A 15,739-nucleotide genomic window follows, 5' to 3' on the forward strand; every position below is an offset into this window, starting at 1 on the left:
GTATCTTTTTTCGCTCTGACCGTAACTTAGGTACAAGCTGGCTCATTGGATTCCACACTCTTTTATTGTGGATCACGGATTTGTATTTTAAACCACCTCGGATACTATATCCTCTTGAAAATGAGAGTCGAGAACGACAATACATCGGCAAAATGCTTTAGCTACGAGCTAACGTGATAGCATCGTGCTTTAACTGCATATAGAAACAAAAAAATAAACCCCTGACTGGAAGGATAGATAGAAAATCAACAATACTATTAAACCGTGGACATGTAAATACACGGTTAATGCTTTCCAGGCTGGCGAAGGTTAACAATGCTGTGCTAACGACGCCATTGAAGCTAACTTAGCAACTTAGCAACGGGACCTCACAGAGCTATGCTAAAAACATTAGCTCTCCACCTACGCCAGCCAGCCCTCATCTACTCATCAACACCCGTGCTCACCTGCGTTCCAGCGATCGGCAGAAGGACGAAGGACTTCACCCGATGCGTTTGGCGGCCCGGAGACGTAGGAAGTCAAGGTGAGGTCGGCGGCTAGCGCGGCTAGCGCGGCTAGCGCTCCAACAAAGTCCTCCTGGTTGTGTTGCTGTAGTCCGCTGCTAATACACCGATCCCACCTACAACTGTCTTCTTTGCAGCCTTCATTGTTCATTAAACAAATTGCAAAAGATGTCCAGAATACTGTGGAATTATGAAATGAAAACAGAGCTTTTTGTATAGGATTCTACGGGTACTATAACTTCCGTTACTCTGACTTCGTCACGCGCATACGTCATCATACCGCGACGTTTCAGCCGGATATTTCCCGGGAAGTTTTAAATGTCACTTTATAAGTTAACCCGGCCGCATTGGCATGTGTTGCAATGTTAAGATTTCATCATTGATATATAAACTATCAGACTGCGTGGTCGGTAGTAGTGGGTTTCAGTAGGTCTTTAAAAAGTCATACATTTTACTTTTTGAAACCGATACCGATAATTTCCGATATTACATTTTAAAGCATTCATCGGCCAATAATATCGGCAGTCCGATATTATCGGACATCTCTACTTGTTAACAAAAACCTCTTTCATAAATAAATAAATATAAATGATATATATGAATGAGGTAGATCCCCTCCACTTGGTCAATTGAAAAGTAGCTGGCCTGCAGAAAAAGTGTGCACACCCCTGCTCTACATGGACGTGTCCTTGCAACATGCAAAGTTGAATCATGAAATGCAACATTGACTGAACAAAAACGATGCATAAAGTTAGAATAATTATGTATAAGTTATCACACAACTCTTATGCTTAAAGGCTGTTGCTATAGTTATTATCTATTGTGCTCAAGTTGTACTGTTCAAACTTGTTATCTTCCACTGCAAGTTGTCTTCAAGTACCTCGACGAAGATAAGACGACAACACGCAGACAAAAGCAGAGCCAGGGCGAAATCTGGAGCTCAAGCACATTTGCATTCTGAATAATCACGTACCGTGATACTGGGGCTGCTTGCGTAATATGTGTGACCCCTCCCTTTAGAGGCAGCCCCAGTGATGTTGACGAGGGAACTCCCGAATAAATAGAGGAGCGTGTGGGACTGCCCCTCAGAGTGTGGTGGGAGACTGTAACAGAGTGTGCAGCCCCAAACGTTTCTCCTCATGAGCAAAATTGAACTCTGTCTCTGCTTGATTCCTTGCTTCTTGTCTCGTTTAATATCAATCAATCAATGTTTATTTATATAGCCCTAAATCACAAGTGTCTCAAAGGGCTGTACAAGCCACAACGACATCCTCGGTACAGAGCCCACATACGGGCAAGGAAAACTCACCCCAGTGGGACGTCAATGTGAATGACTATGAGAAACCTTGGAGAGGACCGCATATGTGGGTAACCCCCCCACCCCCTCTAGGGGAGACCGAAAGCAATGGAAATCGAGTGGGTCTGACATAATATTGTGAAAGTCCAACACATCAGCGAAAGTCCAGTCCATAGTGGGGCCAGCAGGAACCATCCCGAGCGATAGTTCGAGCGATAATAGATAGTTCGGTGTTTGAACCTGACACATATTTACCCGATAGAGTCTTGATACTGTAGAGAATGCATATATGTTTAAGAGTTCTTTCTTTATTCATAGCCATGTTTGTAGCATCTAGTACTTTTCCATTGTATATTCTGTATACCAGTTTCTCTTTGTCTACATAGGTCTGTTTAGTGTTTTAGACTTTGGAATGTGCAGAGGATACATCCCCATCCATCCATCTTCTTCCGCTTATCCGAGGTCGAGTCGCGGGGGCAGCAGCCTAAGCAGGGAAGCCCAGACTTCCCTTTCCCCAGCCACTTCGTCCAGCTCCTCCCGGGAGATCCCGAGGCGTTCCCAGGCCAACCGGGAGAGATAGTCTTCCCAACGTGTTCTGGGTCTTCCCCGTGGCCTCCTACTGGTCGGACGTGCCCGAAACACCTCCCTAGGGAGACGTTCGGGTGGCATCCTGACCAGACGCCTGAACCACCTCATCTGGCTCCTCTCCATGTGGAGGAGCAGCGGCTTTACTTTGAGCTCCTCCCGGATGATAGAGCTTCTCACCCTATCTCTAAGGGAGAGACCCGCCACCCGGCGGAGGAAACTCATTTCGGCCGCTTGTACCCGTGATCTTGTCCTTTCGGTCATGACCCAAAGCTCATGACCATAGGTGAGGATGGGAACGTAGATCGACCGGTAAACCCAGAGCTTTGCCTTCACCACAACGATCCAGCTCTCACTGGATCGGTTTGCAGACGAGTGTGAATCGACTGGGATGGGAATCAGCACCTCCAAGTCAGAGTCCATGGTTCTCGCCCGGAAAAGGGTGGAGTGCCATCTCCGGGTTGGGGAGGAGATCTTGCCCCAAGTGGAGGAGTTCAAGTACCTCGCAGTCTTGTTCACGAGTGAGGGAAGAGTGGATCGTGAGATCGACAGGCGGATCGGTGCGGCGTCTTCAGTAATGCGGACGCTGTATCAATCCGTTGTGGTGAAGAAGGATACATCCCCCTCCTTGCCTTATCAGTGTTGGGTCATTTTTTTCCGGGGGGGACTGCTTTCCTTGTTTTAAGTAGTTTTTTTCCGTTTGACTGTCAGACCATGACGGTATGACTGTATTGGTCTGGGCTGGTTCTCTTGAAGCTTCAGTAAAACTTAAAAATATTCCTATTCTGTCTTGATGGTCCTTCTTACTCAGCATATATGTCATCGAAAGAACTTGGGATTGACCAGTGACTTAAATTCCCTGGGAGGAAGAGCTGGTCGACGCAACAATACCAATTTCCTTGACCCAGAAACGCACAAAAAAGTTGCAGACCTCCATGCTTTTCCAGGTTTTCTTCTGTTGTGTCATGTAGAATGACGTCTGGAGCGCCAGATAGTTTGACATGTCTGGGAACTCCGACAGATAATCCCTGATAGCACTCGAAAAATCTTTTTTTGATCAAGTATATGGATCTATTCCAGGGGTGTCAAACGTAAGGCCCGTGGGCCGGATCAGGCCCGTGAACAGGTTTTATCCGGCCCGCGGGATGAGTTTACTAAGTATAAAAATGAGCCGAAATTTTTGAATGAAAGAAACTGCTGTTTTAATTGTGTCCACTAGATGTCACAATAGCAATTATTTGTGTCTTTCTAGATTATGCTACATATGTAAAAAAAATTAAAAAATATACCACACGATGTAAGCAAACTACATAAATAACATCCTGTAATTTGATTTTTATATTATTTTTTTAATAATAATAATAATAATAGATTTTATTTGTAAAAAGCACTTTACATTGAGTAAACAACCTCAAAGTGCTACAGTGTATTAAAAAAATAAAATAAAATAAATAAATAAATTAGAAAAAATAAAAAGATAATAAAAAATAAATAAAAACTAGAACAGCCAAATAGCTAAAACTAGTATGCATATATCTAAAAAAAAAAAGAGAAAAAAAGGCTTTTTTAAAAAGAAGGGTTTTTAAGCCTTTTTTAAAAGCATCCACAGTCTGTGGTGCCCTCAGGTGGTCAAGGAGAGCGTTCCACAGACTGGGAGCAGCGGAGCAGAAAGCCCGGTCTCCCATTGTTCACTGAAGTTGTCTTTATTTTTAAGTTATCGTGTCGTGATTTTACCGGTCCGGCCCACTTGGGAGTAGATTTTTCTCCATGTGGCCCCCCATCTAAAATGAGTTTGACACCCCTGATCTATTCCATTGCATAGTTGGATTTGTTTTGCTTGTATCGGCTTTTTTGCAGGAAGATCTATGCCCCTTGTGTACTGAAGAGTTGGCACGCTGCTTGCTGGCCTGGTTGACCACCACTTCCAGGAAGAAGTCACGTGACTGAATCCAAGCGATACCAACAGTCATTTGGAGGGTCTGATGACAGCAAAATAATTGAGACGCACGAACTTAGAGGAGAAACTTAAAGCTGCTTTACTCCAAAAATGCTTTTCATGGTTTTTTTTCTTCCGAGCAGAATTGAGCTGAAGCCTGGCTAAGACCTCGAGTCAGAAGTGCAGACTGTGATGAGTTGCAACTAATGATAACTCATGATAGCTTTCTTTTATGAGGTTGCACAAGAGAGCCTTCAAGCTCTTATACAATCTCAGTAATGCTCCCTGAAGACCGACTCTTTAGGCCCCTTTCCACCGCAGGAATTCGGGCTCCCCCTGTGTTTCCATCAAAAACTACCTGGGTAGATTTAGTTCTTCAGGAACCTTTCCGAGTTGCTCCAAGCAAGGTGGGACTTTTCGAAGTGGTCCTATGAAACTTTTCAAACACACGACCGCCATTGCAAAGTATGACTTGTTTCTGTCCTATTTCCTGTGTAGTTCTCTGACAACAAACTTGACAACGGAGAGAATGAAGAACGAAAGGTACTTTTGACTTGCAGGAACTTTTGTGGGGAATCTTTGTACTATGCATGCTCTCGACCTTCCTGTGCATCCTCTGTATAGACTAGACCAGTCCTGGGCAATAATGTCTGATTGAATGCTAAAAAAGTTTTAGCAAAACATTTGTTTTTCTTTTTTTACGGAATGAGACACCCAGAATGTACAAACACCCGTTTCCATATGAGTTGGGAAATTGTGTTAGATGTAAATATAAACGGAATACAATGATTTGCAAATCCTTTTCAACCCATATTCAATTGAATGCACTACAAAGACAACATATTTGATGTTCAAACTCATAAACTTAATTTTTTTTTTTGCAAATAATAATTAACTTAGAATTTCATGGCTGCAACACGTGCCAAAGTAGTTGGGAAAGGGCATGTTCACCACTGTGTTACATGGCCTTTCCTTTTAACAACACTCAGTAAACGTTTGGGAACTGAGGAGACACATTTTTGAAGCTTCTCAGGTGGAATTCTTTCCCATTCTTGCTTGATGTACAGCTTAAGTTGTTCAACAGTCCGGGGGTCTCCGTTGTGCTATTTTAGGCTTCATAATGCGCCACACATTTTCAATGGGAGACAGGTCTGGACTACAGGCAGGCCAGTCTAGTACCCGCACTCTTTTACTATGAAGCCACGTTGATGTAACACGTGGCTTGGCATGGTCTTGCTGAAATAAGCAGGGGCGTCCATGGTAACGTTGCTTGGATGGCAACATATGTTGCTCCAAAACCTGTATGTACCTTTCAGCATTAATGGCGCCTTCACAGATGTGTAAGTTACCCATGTCTTGTGCACTAATACACCCCCATACCATCACAGATGCTGGCTTTCCCACTTTGCGCCTATAACAATCCGGATGGATCTTTTCCTCTTTGGTCCGGAGGACACGACGTCCACAGTTTCCAAAAACAATTTGAAATGTGGACTCGTCAGACCACAGAACACTTTTCCACTTTGTATCAGTCCATCTTAGATGAGCTCAGGCCCAGCGAAGCCGACGGCGTTTCTGGGTGTTGTTGATAAACGGTTTTCGCCTTGCATAGGAGAGTTTTAACTTGCACTTACAGATGTAGCGACCAACTGTAGTTACTGACAGTGGTTTTCTGAAGTGTTCCTGAGCCCATGTGGTGATATCCTTTACACACTGATGTCGCTTGTTGATGCAGTACCACCTGAGGGATCGAAGGTCACGGGCTTAGCTGCTTACGTGCAGTGATTTCTCCAGATTCTCTGAACCCTTTGATGATATTACAGACCGTAGATGGTGAAATCCCTAAATTACTTGCAATAGCTGGTTGAGAAATGTTGTTCTTAAACTGTTCAACAATTTGCTCACGCATTTGTTGACAAAGTGGTGACTCTCGCCCCATCCTTGTTTGTGAATCACTGAGCATTTCATGGAATCTACTTTTATACCCAATCATGGCACCCACCTGTTCCCAATTTGCCTGTTCACCTCCAAATAAGTGTTTGATGAGCATTCCTCAACTTTATCAGTATTTATTGCCACCTTTCCCAACTTCTTTGTCACGTGTTGCTGGCATCAAATTCTAAAGTTAATGATTATTTGCAAAAAAAAAAAAGGTTTATGAGTTTGAACATCAAATATGTTGTCTTTGTAGCATATTCAACTGAATATGGGTTGAAAATGATTTGCAAATCATTGTATTCCGTTTATATTTACATCTAACACAATTTCCCAACTCATATGGAAACGGGGTTTGTACATGAAAATAAAGAATGTGGGATTTACAATATTAACTATGAAGGATAAAACACTGAATATTGACAACATATGAATGTCATACCCCCTCTAAATCCACATATTTTACAATCAAGCGAAACGCAACAAAAATGCAACAAACAGCGAAATATGAACGCGAAGGGTAAACAAAAATCCACCTACAATCTGATATATCTGATATATCACTAAGCTTTAGAACTTTGTTGTGAAAATCTCCTTCCGCGTCTGTCCCTGACACCCGCATTTCAGGCTGGCCGCTCTGGAAACACTCTGTGGAAACGCTCCCCACCCACACTGCTTGGTGTTGACACTCCATTTGTGTAGTTCAGGGGTCACCAACGCGGTGCCCGTGGGCACCAGGTAGCCCGTAAGGACCAGATGAGTAGCCCGCTGGCCTGTTCTAAAAATAGCTCAAATAGCAGCACTTACCAGTGAGCTGCCTCTATTTTTTAAATTGTATTTATTTACTAGCAAGCTGGTCTCGCTTTGCCCGACATTTTTAATTCTAAGAGAGACAAAACTCAAATAGAATTTGAAAATCCAAGAAAATATTTTAAAGACTTGGTCTTCACTTGTTTAAATAAATTCATTAATTTTTTTTCTTTGCTTCTTATAACTTTCAGAAAGACAAATTTAGAGAAAAAATACAACCTTAAAAATGATTTTAGGATTTTTAAACACATATACCTTTTTACGTTTTAATTTCCTTCCTCTTCTTTCCTGACAATTTAAATCAATGTTCAAGTAAATGTATTTTTTTATTGTAAAGAATAATACATAAATTGTAATTACATTTTTCATTTTAGCTTCTGTTTTTTCGACGAAGAATATTTGTGAAATATTTCTTCAAACTTATTATGATTAAAATTCAAAAAAATTATTCTGGCAAATCTAGAAAATCTGTAGAATCAAATTTAAATCTTATTTCAAAGTCTTTTGAATTTATTTTAAAATTTTTGTTCTGGAAAATCTAGAAGAAATAATGATTTGTCTTTGTTAGAAATATAGCTTGGTCCAATTTGTTATATATTCTAACAAAGTGTAGATTGGATTTTAACCTATTTAAAACATGTCATCAAAATTCTAAAATTAATCTTAATCAGGAAAAATTACTAATGATGTTCCATAAATTATTTTTTTTAAAGTTTTTGTCTTCTTTTTTTCGGTTGAATTTAGAATTTTAAAGATTCGAAATTGAAGATAAACTATGTTTCAAAATTTAATTGTCGTTTTTTTCGTGTTTTCTCCTCTTTTAAACCGTTCAATTAAGTGTAAATATCATTAATTATTAATAATAACATAGAGTTAAAGGTAAATTGAGCAAATTGGCTATTTCTGGCAATTTATTTAAGTGTGTATCAAAATGGTAGCCCTTCGCATTAATCACTACCCAAGAAGTAGCTCTTGGTTTCAAAAAGGTTGGTGACCCCTGGTGTAGTTATTAGCCTCATCCCGAGTAAACAGAATGCTAATGCTAACAAACTAACGCTAAAGCAGTTGTGTTTGTGAGATAAACACTGACATTTATTATTTATATATTGTTATTTACGACTGAAATGCACCAAAAGGAATCACCCGACCCTCATGAATTCATCCTTTACTGAGAGGACGACTTTCTGAGTGTTGGACATTGCGGACAAAAACCGGACTTTTTATGAACAATTCGGCAAACTTCGTTTTTTAAATTATATACTTTAGCACAGGGGTGTCAAACTCATTTTAGCTCAGGGACCGCATGGAGACTATTAAAATCATGGCATTAAAACTACAAAATAAAGACCAGAAATGGATCATTTAAAATGAATTAATAATGAAAAAGTGAATTTATTATACACTGTGAAATGTTATCTTAAATAGTTAAATTAAACATATGCATTATTTAGTCATTATTTCTTATTTTATGACTGATTTGTAAAAAATTAAATAAAACAAGTTGATTGCATTGTTAATAATGCATACACAAACTCAAATAACTAACTTTCACGATGAATCTATGCCAGGGGTGTCAAACTCGTTTTAGCTCAGGGGCCGCATGGAGGAACATCTATTCCTGCGTGGGCCGGACTATTAAAATCATGGCTTTAAAACTAAAAAATAAAGACAACTTCAGATTGTTTTCTTTGTCTTACTTGGGCCAAAAATAGAACAAACACATTCTGAAAATATTTCAATTAAAAATATAGAAAAAAATACCGGCAGTGGTAAAGCTTAGATCCATGAAGGAAAGAAGAAAGTTTATAACTGAATACATTTACATATGCATAAAAATGTGTTTTCTTTTGTATTATTGTTTTTCCAAAACACAATATAGAATGTGAGATATAACAGGATGATGCATACATTTATCATTTGTTTTCAAAACGCTTACAAAAAAGTGGCACCCCAAAAATGTACCCCATTTTTATGACTTGATGGGGTCCCTGGGACCCCATTTTGAAAATTCCTAGCGCCAACACTGATGGAGTATTGGTGCGTGCAAAACCGGTGCGGGCCGGTTCTAATACTAATCAAACATCATCCCGGGGGCCACAGATCATTCATTCGGGGACCTTGACTTTGATACAAAGGGTTTTGCATATTAGTACTTTGTATTTCATTGACTTAATTTTTAATAAAAGAACTGTGACCTAATATTGTGTGTTTATTTACATGATATCAGCGTAGAAATATATAGTAAACCACTCCTCCACACGTCTGATTTGTATAAACCAGTGTTTTTCAACCAGTGTGCAGTCTGGTGTGCCGTGGGAGATTATGTAATTTCACCTATTTGGGTTAAAAATATTTTTTGCAAACCAGTAATAATAATCTGCAAATAATGTGCCGTTGTTGAGTGTCGGTGCTGTCTAGAGCTCGGCAGAGCAACCGTGTAATACTCTTCCATGTCAGTAGGTGGCAGCAGGTAACTAATTGCTTTGTAAACATCGTATCTAATGCTTAAACCAAAAATAAACAAAAGGCGAGTGCCCCTAAAAAGGCATTGAAGCTTAGGGATGGCTATGGACAACGAAAGTAAAACTGAACTGGCTGCAAAGTAAACAAAACACAAAATGCTGGACGACAGCAAAAACTTACAGCGTGTGGAGCAGACGGCGTCCACAAAGTACATCCGTACATGACATGACAATCAACAATTTCCACACAAATAAGGATAGCGTCCGCACAACTGAAATAGTCTTGATTGCTAAAACTAAGCAGGTGCGGGGGAATAGCGCTCAAAGGAAGACATGAAACTGCTACAGGTAAATACCAACAAGAAAATCTTAACATTTTGGCAATTTTATGAAAAGAGTGGTAATTTTACTCGACAAAAGTCACAATTTTATTAGAAAACTTTACAATTTTGGCAATATTATAATAATAATCAGAATTTTACTTGGCAAAATGATGACAAAAGTCATATTTTTATTAGAAAACTTTACAATTTTGGCAATATTATAATAATAATCAGAATTTTACTTGGCAAAATGATGACAAAAGTCATAATTTTACTCAAAACATGTCACTGTTTTCTTGGCAACATTGTGATAAAAGTCCGAATTTTACATGACACATGTCACCACTTTGCATTAAAAAGTAATAATTTAACATAAAAAAAAGTAAACATTTCACGAGAAAATATTGCAATATTATAGAAACAGAAATAATATGAGAAATTGCTCCCAATTTTAGGTAAAAAAAAAAAAAAAAAAAAGAGTCGCCACGTGAGAAAAATACTGCTTTCAGTTAATTTTTTTATTTTTGTTTGTAATTGGTTTTTAATCTTCATTATTTACTTCAAGTTATTACAGTATGTCTCTATATACATTATTATTATTATTATTTTTTTAATTAATTTGGCCAAAGGGGGCGCATTTCAATTTCTTACACACACTTGTTGTTTCATATGTTGACCAGAGGGGGAGCACTTTTAAAACCGACACACAGTCAATTTGACAAATCCCTCCTTTTTGGGACCGCCCTCATTTTGATAGATGTCACCACCAGGGGTGCAAATGAGACATTCTCTATTTTTTGTTTTTTGTAATGTGCTTAAGGCCGATGACAAAGGACTCAGGAAAAGCCACCAAAATAGGAGCGCAAGACACTACACACAGGAAAACACCAAAAAACTCCAAATAAGTCACGGCGTGATGTGACAGGTCGTGACACTTACTTTGAGACAAGAGCTATAGTCATGCATGCTTGGTTATGGTTTGAATGAATATCCAACAATTGCAACAATTACTTTTTACTGTCAATATCAATTACACTGTCAAAACTGAAATCTAAGTAAGATGAAATATCTCAAATAAGGGTGATATTTGCTTATTTTCTGTCTGATGAGATCATTCTTCTCACTAAGCAGATTTTATGTTAGAGTGTTTTACTTGTTTTAAGGGTTTTGGTCCTAAATAGGGATATCCGATAATGGCTTTTTGCCGATATCCGATATTCTGATATTGTCCAACTCTTAATTACCGATACCGATATCAACCGATATCGATATATACAGTCGTGGAATTAACACATTATTATGCCTAATTTGGACAACCAGGTATGGTGAAGATAAGGTTCTTTTAAAAAAAATTAATAAAATAAGATAAATAAATTTACAAAAAATTCTTGAATAAAAAAGAAAGTAAAACAATATAAAAACAGTTACATAGAAACTAGTAATTAATGAAAATGATTAAAATTAACTGTTAAAGGTTAGTACTATTAGTGGACCAGCAGCACGCACAATCATGTGTGCTTACGGACTGTATCCCTTGCAGACTGTATTGATATATATTGATATATAATGTAGGAACCAGAATATTAATAACAGAAAGAAACAACCCTTTTGTGTGAATTAGTGTAAATGGGGGAGGGAGGTTTTTTGGGTTGGTGCACTAATTGTAAGTGTATCTTATGTTTTTTTATGTTGATTTAATAATTTAAAAAAAAAAAAAAAAAAAAAAAAACGATACCGATAATAAAAAAAACGATACCGATAATTTCCGATATTACATTTTAAAGCAGTGGTCCCCAACCACCGGGCCACGGCCCGGTACCGGTCCGTGGACCGTTTGGTACCGGGCCGCGCAAAAAATAAAAAAAAATTAAAAAAAAAAATTTTTTGATTTTTTTTTTTAATTAAATCAACATAAAAAACACAATATATACATATTGTGTATGTGTATGTCACTATATATCAATACAGTCTGCAGGGATACAGTCCATAAGCACACATGATTGTATTTCTTTATGAAAAAATAAAAATAAAAACAAATAAACAAAAATGTGCCTTGCTCCAAAAAGGTTGCAAAACACTGGTTTAAACGACCCTGAACTGTGAAATGCGGTGGAAACACAAAGACACTTCTACAGGAACCTCTGGATCCAAGAACTGGAGGTTCCAGGAACCTAAAGTTCCTGAACTCTTGTTGGAAAAAGGGCCTCTTGTCACCTGACAGAATCAAGGCCTTCGCAGTTTGACGTTCAGACGATTTTGAGACCTTTTTTTCATTCCATTTGCACCCATGTCCTCTGGTCCAGGATGTGAATACCGGTCGCAGAAGAAGTGCGGTTGATCTGTTGGCGTCAGTCGAGCAAAGAGACTGTTTAAACCGGAATTCATGTGCAGCACTGTATCCTGGTGTGGCGTGCGTGTGTTTGAGGTGGATGAGGGCGTTTGGTGCAAGGTGTTGGACTGGCTTGGCCCATGTGGTTTATTTAGCATGACTGATTATTATCTCTCTTTTCCTGCGAGTCAAATCATGATGCAGAGTGTGCTCTTTCTTTATCTGCCGGGAAATAATGAATACGCAGAAACAATAATAATACCGTGTTTTCCGGACTATAAGGCGCACCTAAAATCTTTTTTTTTTCCTTTCTCAAAACTCAACAGTGCGCCTTATAGCCTAATGTACAGGAGAATTCGGGTTTTGCTTATCGACCTTGAAGCAATTTTATTTGGTACATGGTGTAATGATAAGTGTGACCAGTACCGTATTTTCCGGAGTATAAGTCGCACTGGCCGAAAATGCATAATAAAGAAGGAAAAAAAACATATATAAGTCGCACTGGAGTATAAGTCGCATTTTTTGTGTAAATGTATTTGATGAAAGCCAACACCAAGAATAGACATTTGAAAGGCAATTTAAAATAAATAAAGAATAGTGAACAACAGGCTGAATAAGTGTACGTTATATGAGGCATAAATAACCAACTGAGAACGTGCCTGGTATGTTAACGTAACATATTATGGTAAGAGTCATTCAAATAACTATAACATATAGAACATGCTATACGTTTACCAAACAATCTGTCACTCCTAATCGCTAAATCCCATGACATCTTATACGTCTAGTCTCTTACGTGAATGAGATAAATAATATTATTTGATATTTTACGCTAATGTGTTAATCATTTCACACATAAGTCGCTCCTGAGTATAAGTCGCACCCCCCGGGCCAAACTATGAAAAAAACTGCGACTTATAGTACGAAAAATACGGTAGGTGTTTTAGAAAATTTTCGGCATTTTTCACATTTTGGCCTGTTTTTGCCTTTTCCTTTCCGGCTTCCCTGTGCGTCATTACTGGGTGTATTTTTGAAATGTTTCCTTGTTTTGGTTCTACCCGGGACTTATGGAACTTATGGAACGGGTAGGTATTTTAAAAAAAATTCGGCATTTTTCACATTTTGGCCTGTTTTTGCCTTTTCCTTTCCGGCTTCCCTGTGCGTCATTCCTGGGTATATTTATGAAATGTTTCCTTATTTTGGTTCTTCCCGGGACTTATGGAACTTATGGAACGGGTAGGTATTTTTACAAATTTTCGGCATTTTTCACATTTTGGGCTGCTTTTGCCTTTTCCTTCCCGGCTTCCCTGTGCGTCATTCCTGGGTGTATTTTTGACATTTTTCCTCATTTTGCATCTTCCCGGGACTTATGGAACTTATGGTGTTTTTGAACATTTTCGGCATTTTTCACATTTTGGCCTGTTTTTGCCTTTTCCTTTCCGGCTTCCCTGTGCGTCATTCCTGGGTATATTTATGAAATGTTTCCTTATTTTGGTTCTTCCCGGGACTTATGGAACTTATGGAACGGGTGGGTATTTTTTAAAAAATTTCGGCATTTTTCACATTTTGGGCTGCTTTTGCCTTTTCCTTCCCGGCTTCCCTGTGCGTCATTCCTGGGTGTATTTTTGACATTTTTCCTCATTTTGCATCTTCCCAGGACTTATGGAACTTATGGTGTTTTTGAAAATTTTCGGCATCTTTTACATTTGGGGCTGTTTTTGCCTTTTTCTTCCCGGCTTCCCTGTGCGTCATTCCTGGGTATATTTTTGAAATGTTTCCTTATTTTGGTTCTTCCCGGGACTTATGGAACTTATGGAACGGGTGGGTATTTTTAAAAAAATTCGTCATTTTTCACATTTTGGGCTGCTTTTGCCTTTTCCTTCCCGGCTTCCCTGTGCGTCATTCCTGGGTGTATTTTTGACATTTTTCCTCATTTTGCATCTTCCCGGGACTTATGGAACTTATGGTGTTTTTGAAAATTTTCGGCATTTTTTACATTTGGGGCTGTTTTTGCCTTTTCCTTTCCGGCTTCCCTGTGCGTCATTCCTGGGTATATTTATGAAATGTTTCCTTATTTTGGTTCTTCCCGGGACTTATGGAACTTATGGAACGGGTGGGTATTTTTTTAAAATTTTCGGCATTTTTCACATTTTGGGCTGCTTTTGCCTTTTCCTTCCCGGCTTCCCTGTGCGTCATTCCTGGGTGTATTTTTGACATTTTTCCTCATTTTGCATCTTCCCGGGACTTATGGAACTTATGGTGTTTTTGAAAATTTTCGGCATTTTTTACATTTGGGGCTGTTTTTGCCTTTTTCTTCCCGGCTTCCCTGTGCGTCATTCCTGGGTGTATTTTTGAAATGTTTCCTTATTTTGGTTCTTCCCGGGACTTATGGAACTTATGGAACGGGTACGTATTTTTTAAATTTTTTGGCATTTTTCACATTTTGGGCTGTTTTTGCCTTTTCGTTCCCGGCTTCCCTGTGCGTCATTCCTGGGTGTATTTTTGACATTTTTCCTCATTTTGCATCTTCCCGGGACTTATGGAACTTATGGTGTTTTTGAAAATTTTCTGCATTTTTTACATTTTGGGCTGTTTTTGCCTTTTTCTTCCCGGCTTCGCTGTGCGTCATTCCTGGGTATATTTTTGACATTTGTCCTCATTTTGCATCTTCCCGGGACTTATGGAACGGCCAAACTATGAAAAAAACTGCGACTTATAGTCCGAAAAATACGGTAGATGGCAGTCAAACATAAGAGATACGCGTAGACTGCAATATGACTCAAGTAAACAACGCCAACATTTTATATGTTCCATTGAAAATATAGAACATTGCACACGAAAATTACATTACAATCTATCAAAATGTTTTAGTAGGACTTTGGTAAGCTATGAAGCCGCACCGCTTCATGGTGTCATGATCCGTGGTCCGGATCATGTTTTTGTTAGTTTTGGACTCTTTTAGTTCCTGTTTGACACCTGAGTTTGGTTTGGTTGCCACGGCTACTTATGATTTTCACCTGCCGCTGGTGTTCGGGACGCTCACCTGGCTCTAATCAAGAGATATTATTCAAGCCAGCCTTTGCCAGTCAGTGTTATCAACCAAACCCTCATCATCCCAAATAATGTAAATAATTCAATGTATATACTCTGATGATTAACTTGTGTGATGACTGTATTATGATGATAGTATATATTTGTACCATGAATTGATTAACGTGGACCCCGACTTAAACAAGTTGAAAAAGTTATTGGGGTGTTACCATTTAGTGGTCAATTGTACGGAATATGTACTTCACTGTGCAATCTACTAATAAAAGTTTCAATCAATCAATCAGTCGTCCTGGCATAGTTGTTTGTCTCATGCCTTGCCAAGTAAGTCTTACTAGTTTCATGTCACAGTTCCCCGAGTATTCCAGGCCATAGTTGATGCTAAGTGTTTGCCTCATGCCTGGACTACGTAAGTCTTGTTTATTTCATGCCACAGTTTCACAAGTTCCCTATGTCCATAGTCGATGCTAAGTGTTAGCTTTTGGCTCCAAGTGCGATCAGCCAATGTGCC

This window comes from Entelurus aequoreus, linkage group LG01 (assembly GCF_033978785.1).
Source record: "Entelurus aequoreus isolate RoL-2023_Sb linkage group LG01, RoL_Eaeq_v1.1, whole genome shotgun sequence".
Taxonomy (NCBI): domain Eukaryota; kingdom Metazoa; phylum Chordata; class Actinopteri; order Syngnathiformes; family Syngnathidae; genus Entelurus; species Entelurus aequoreus.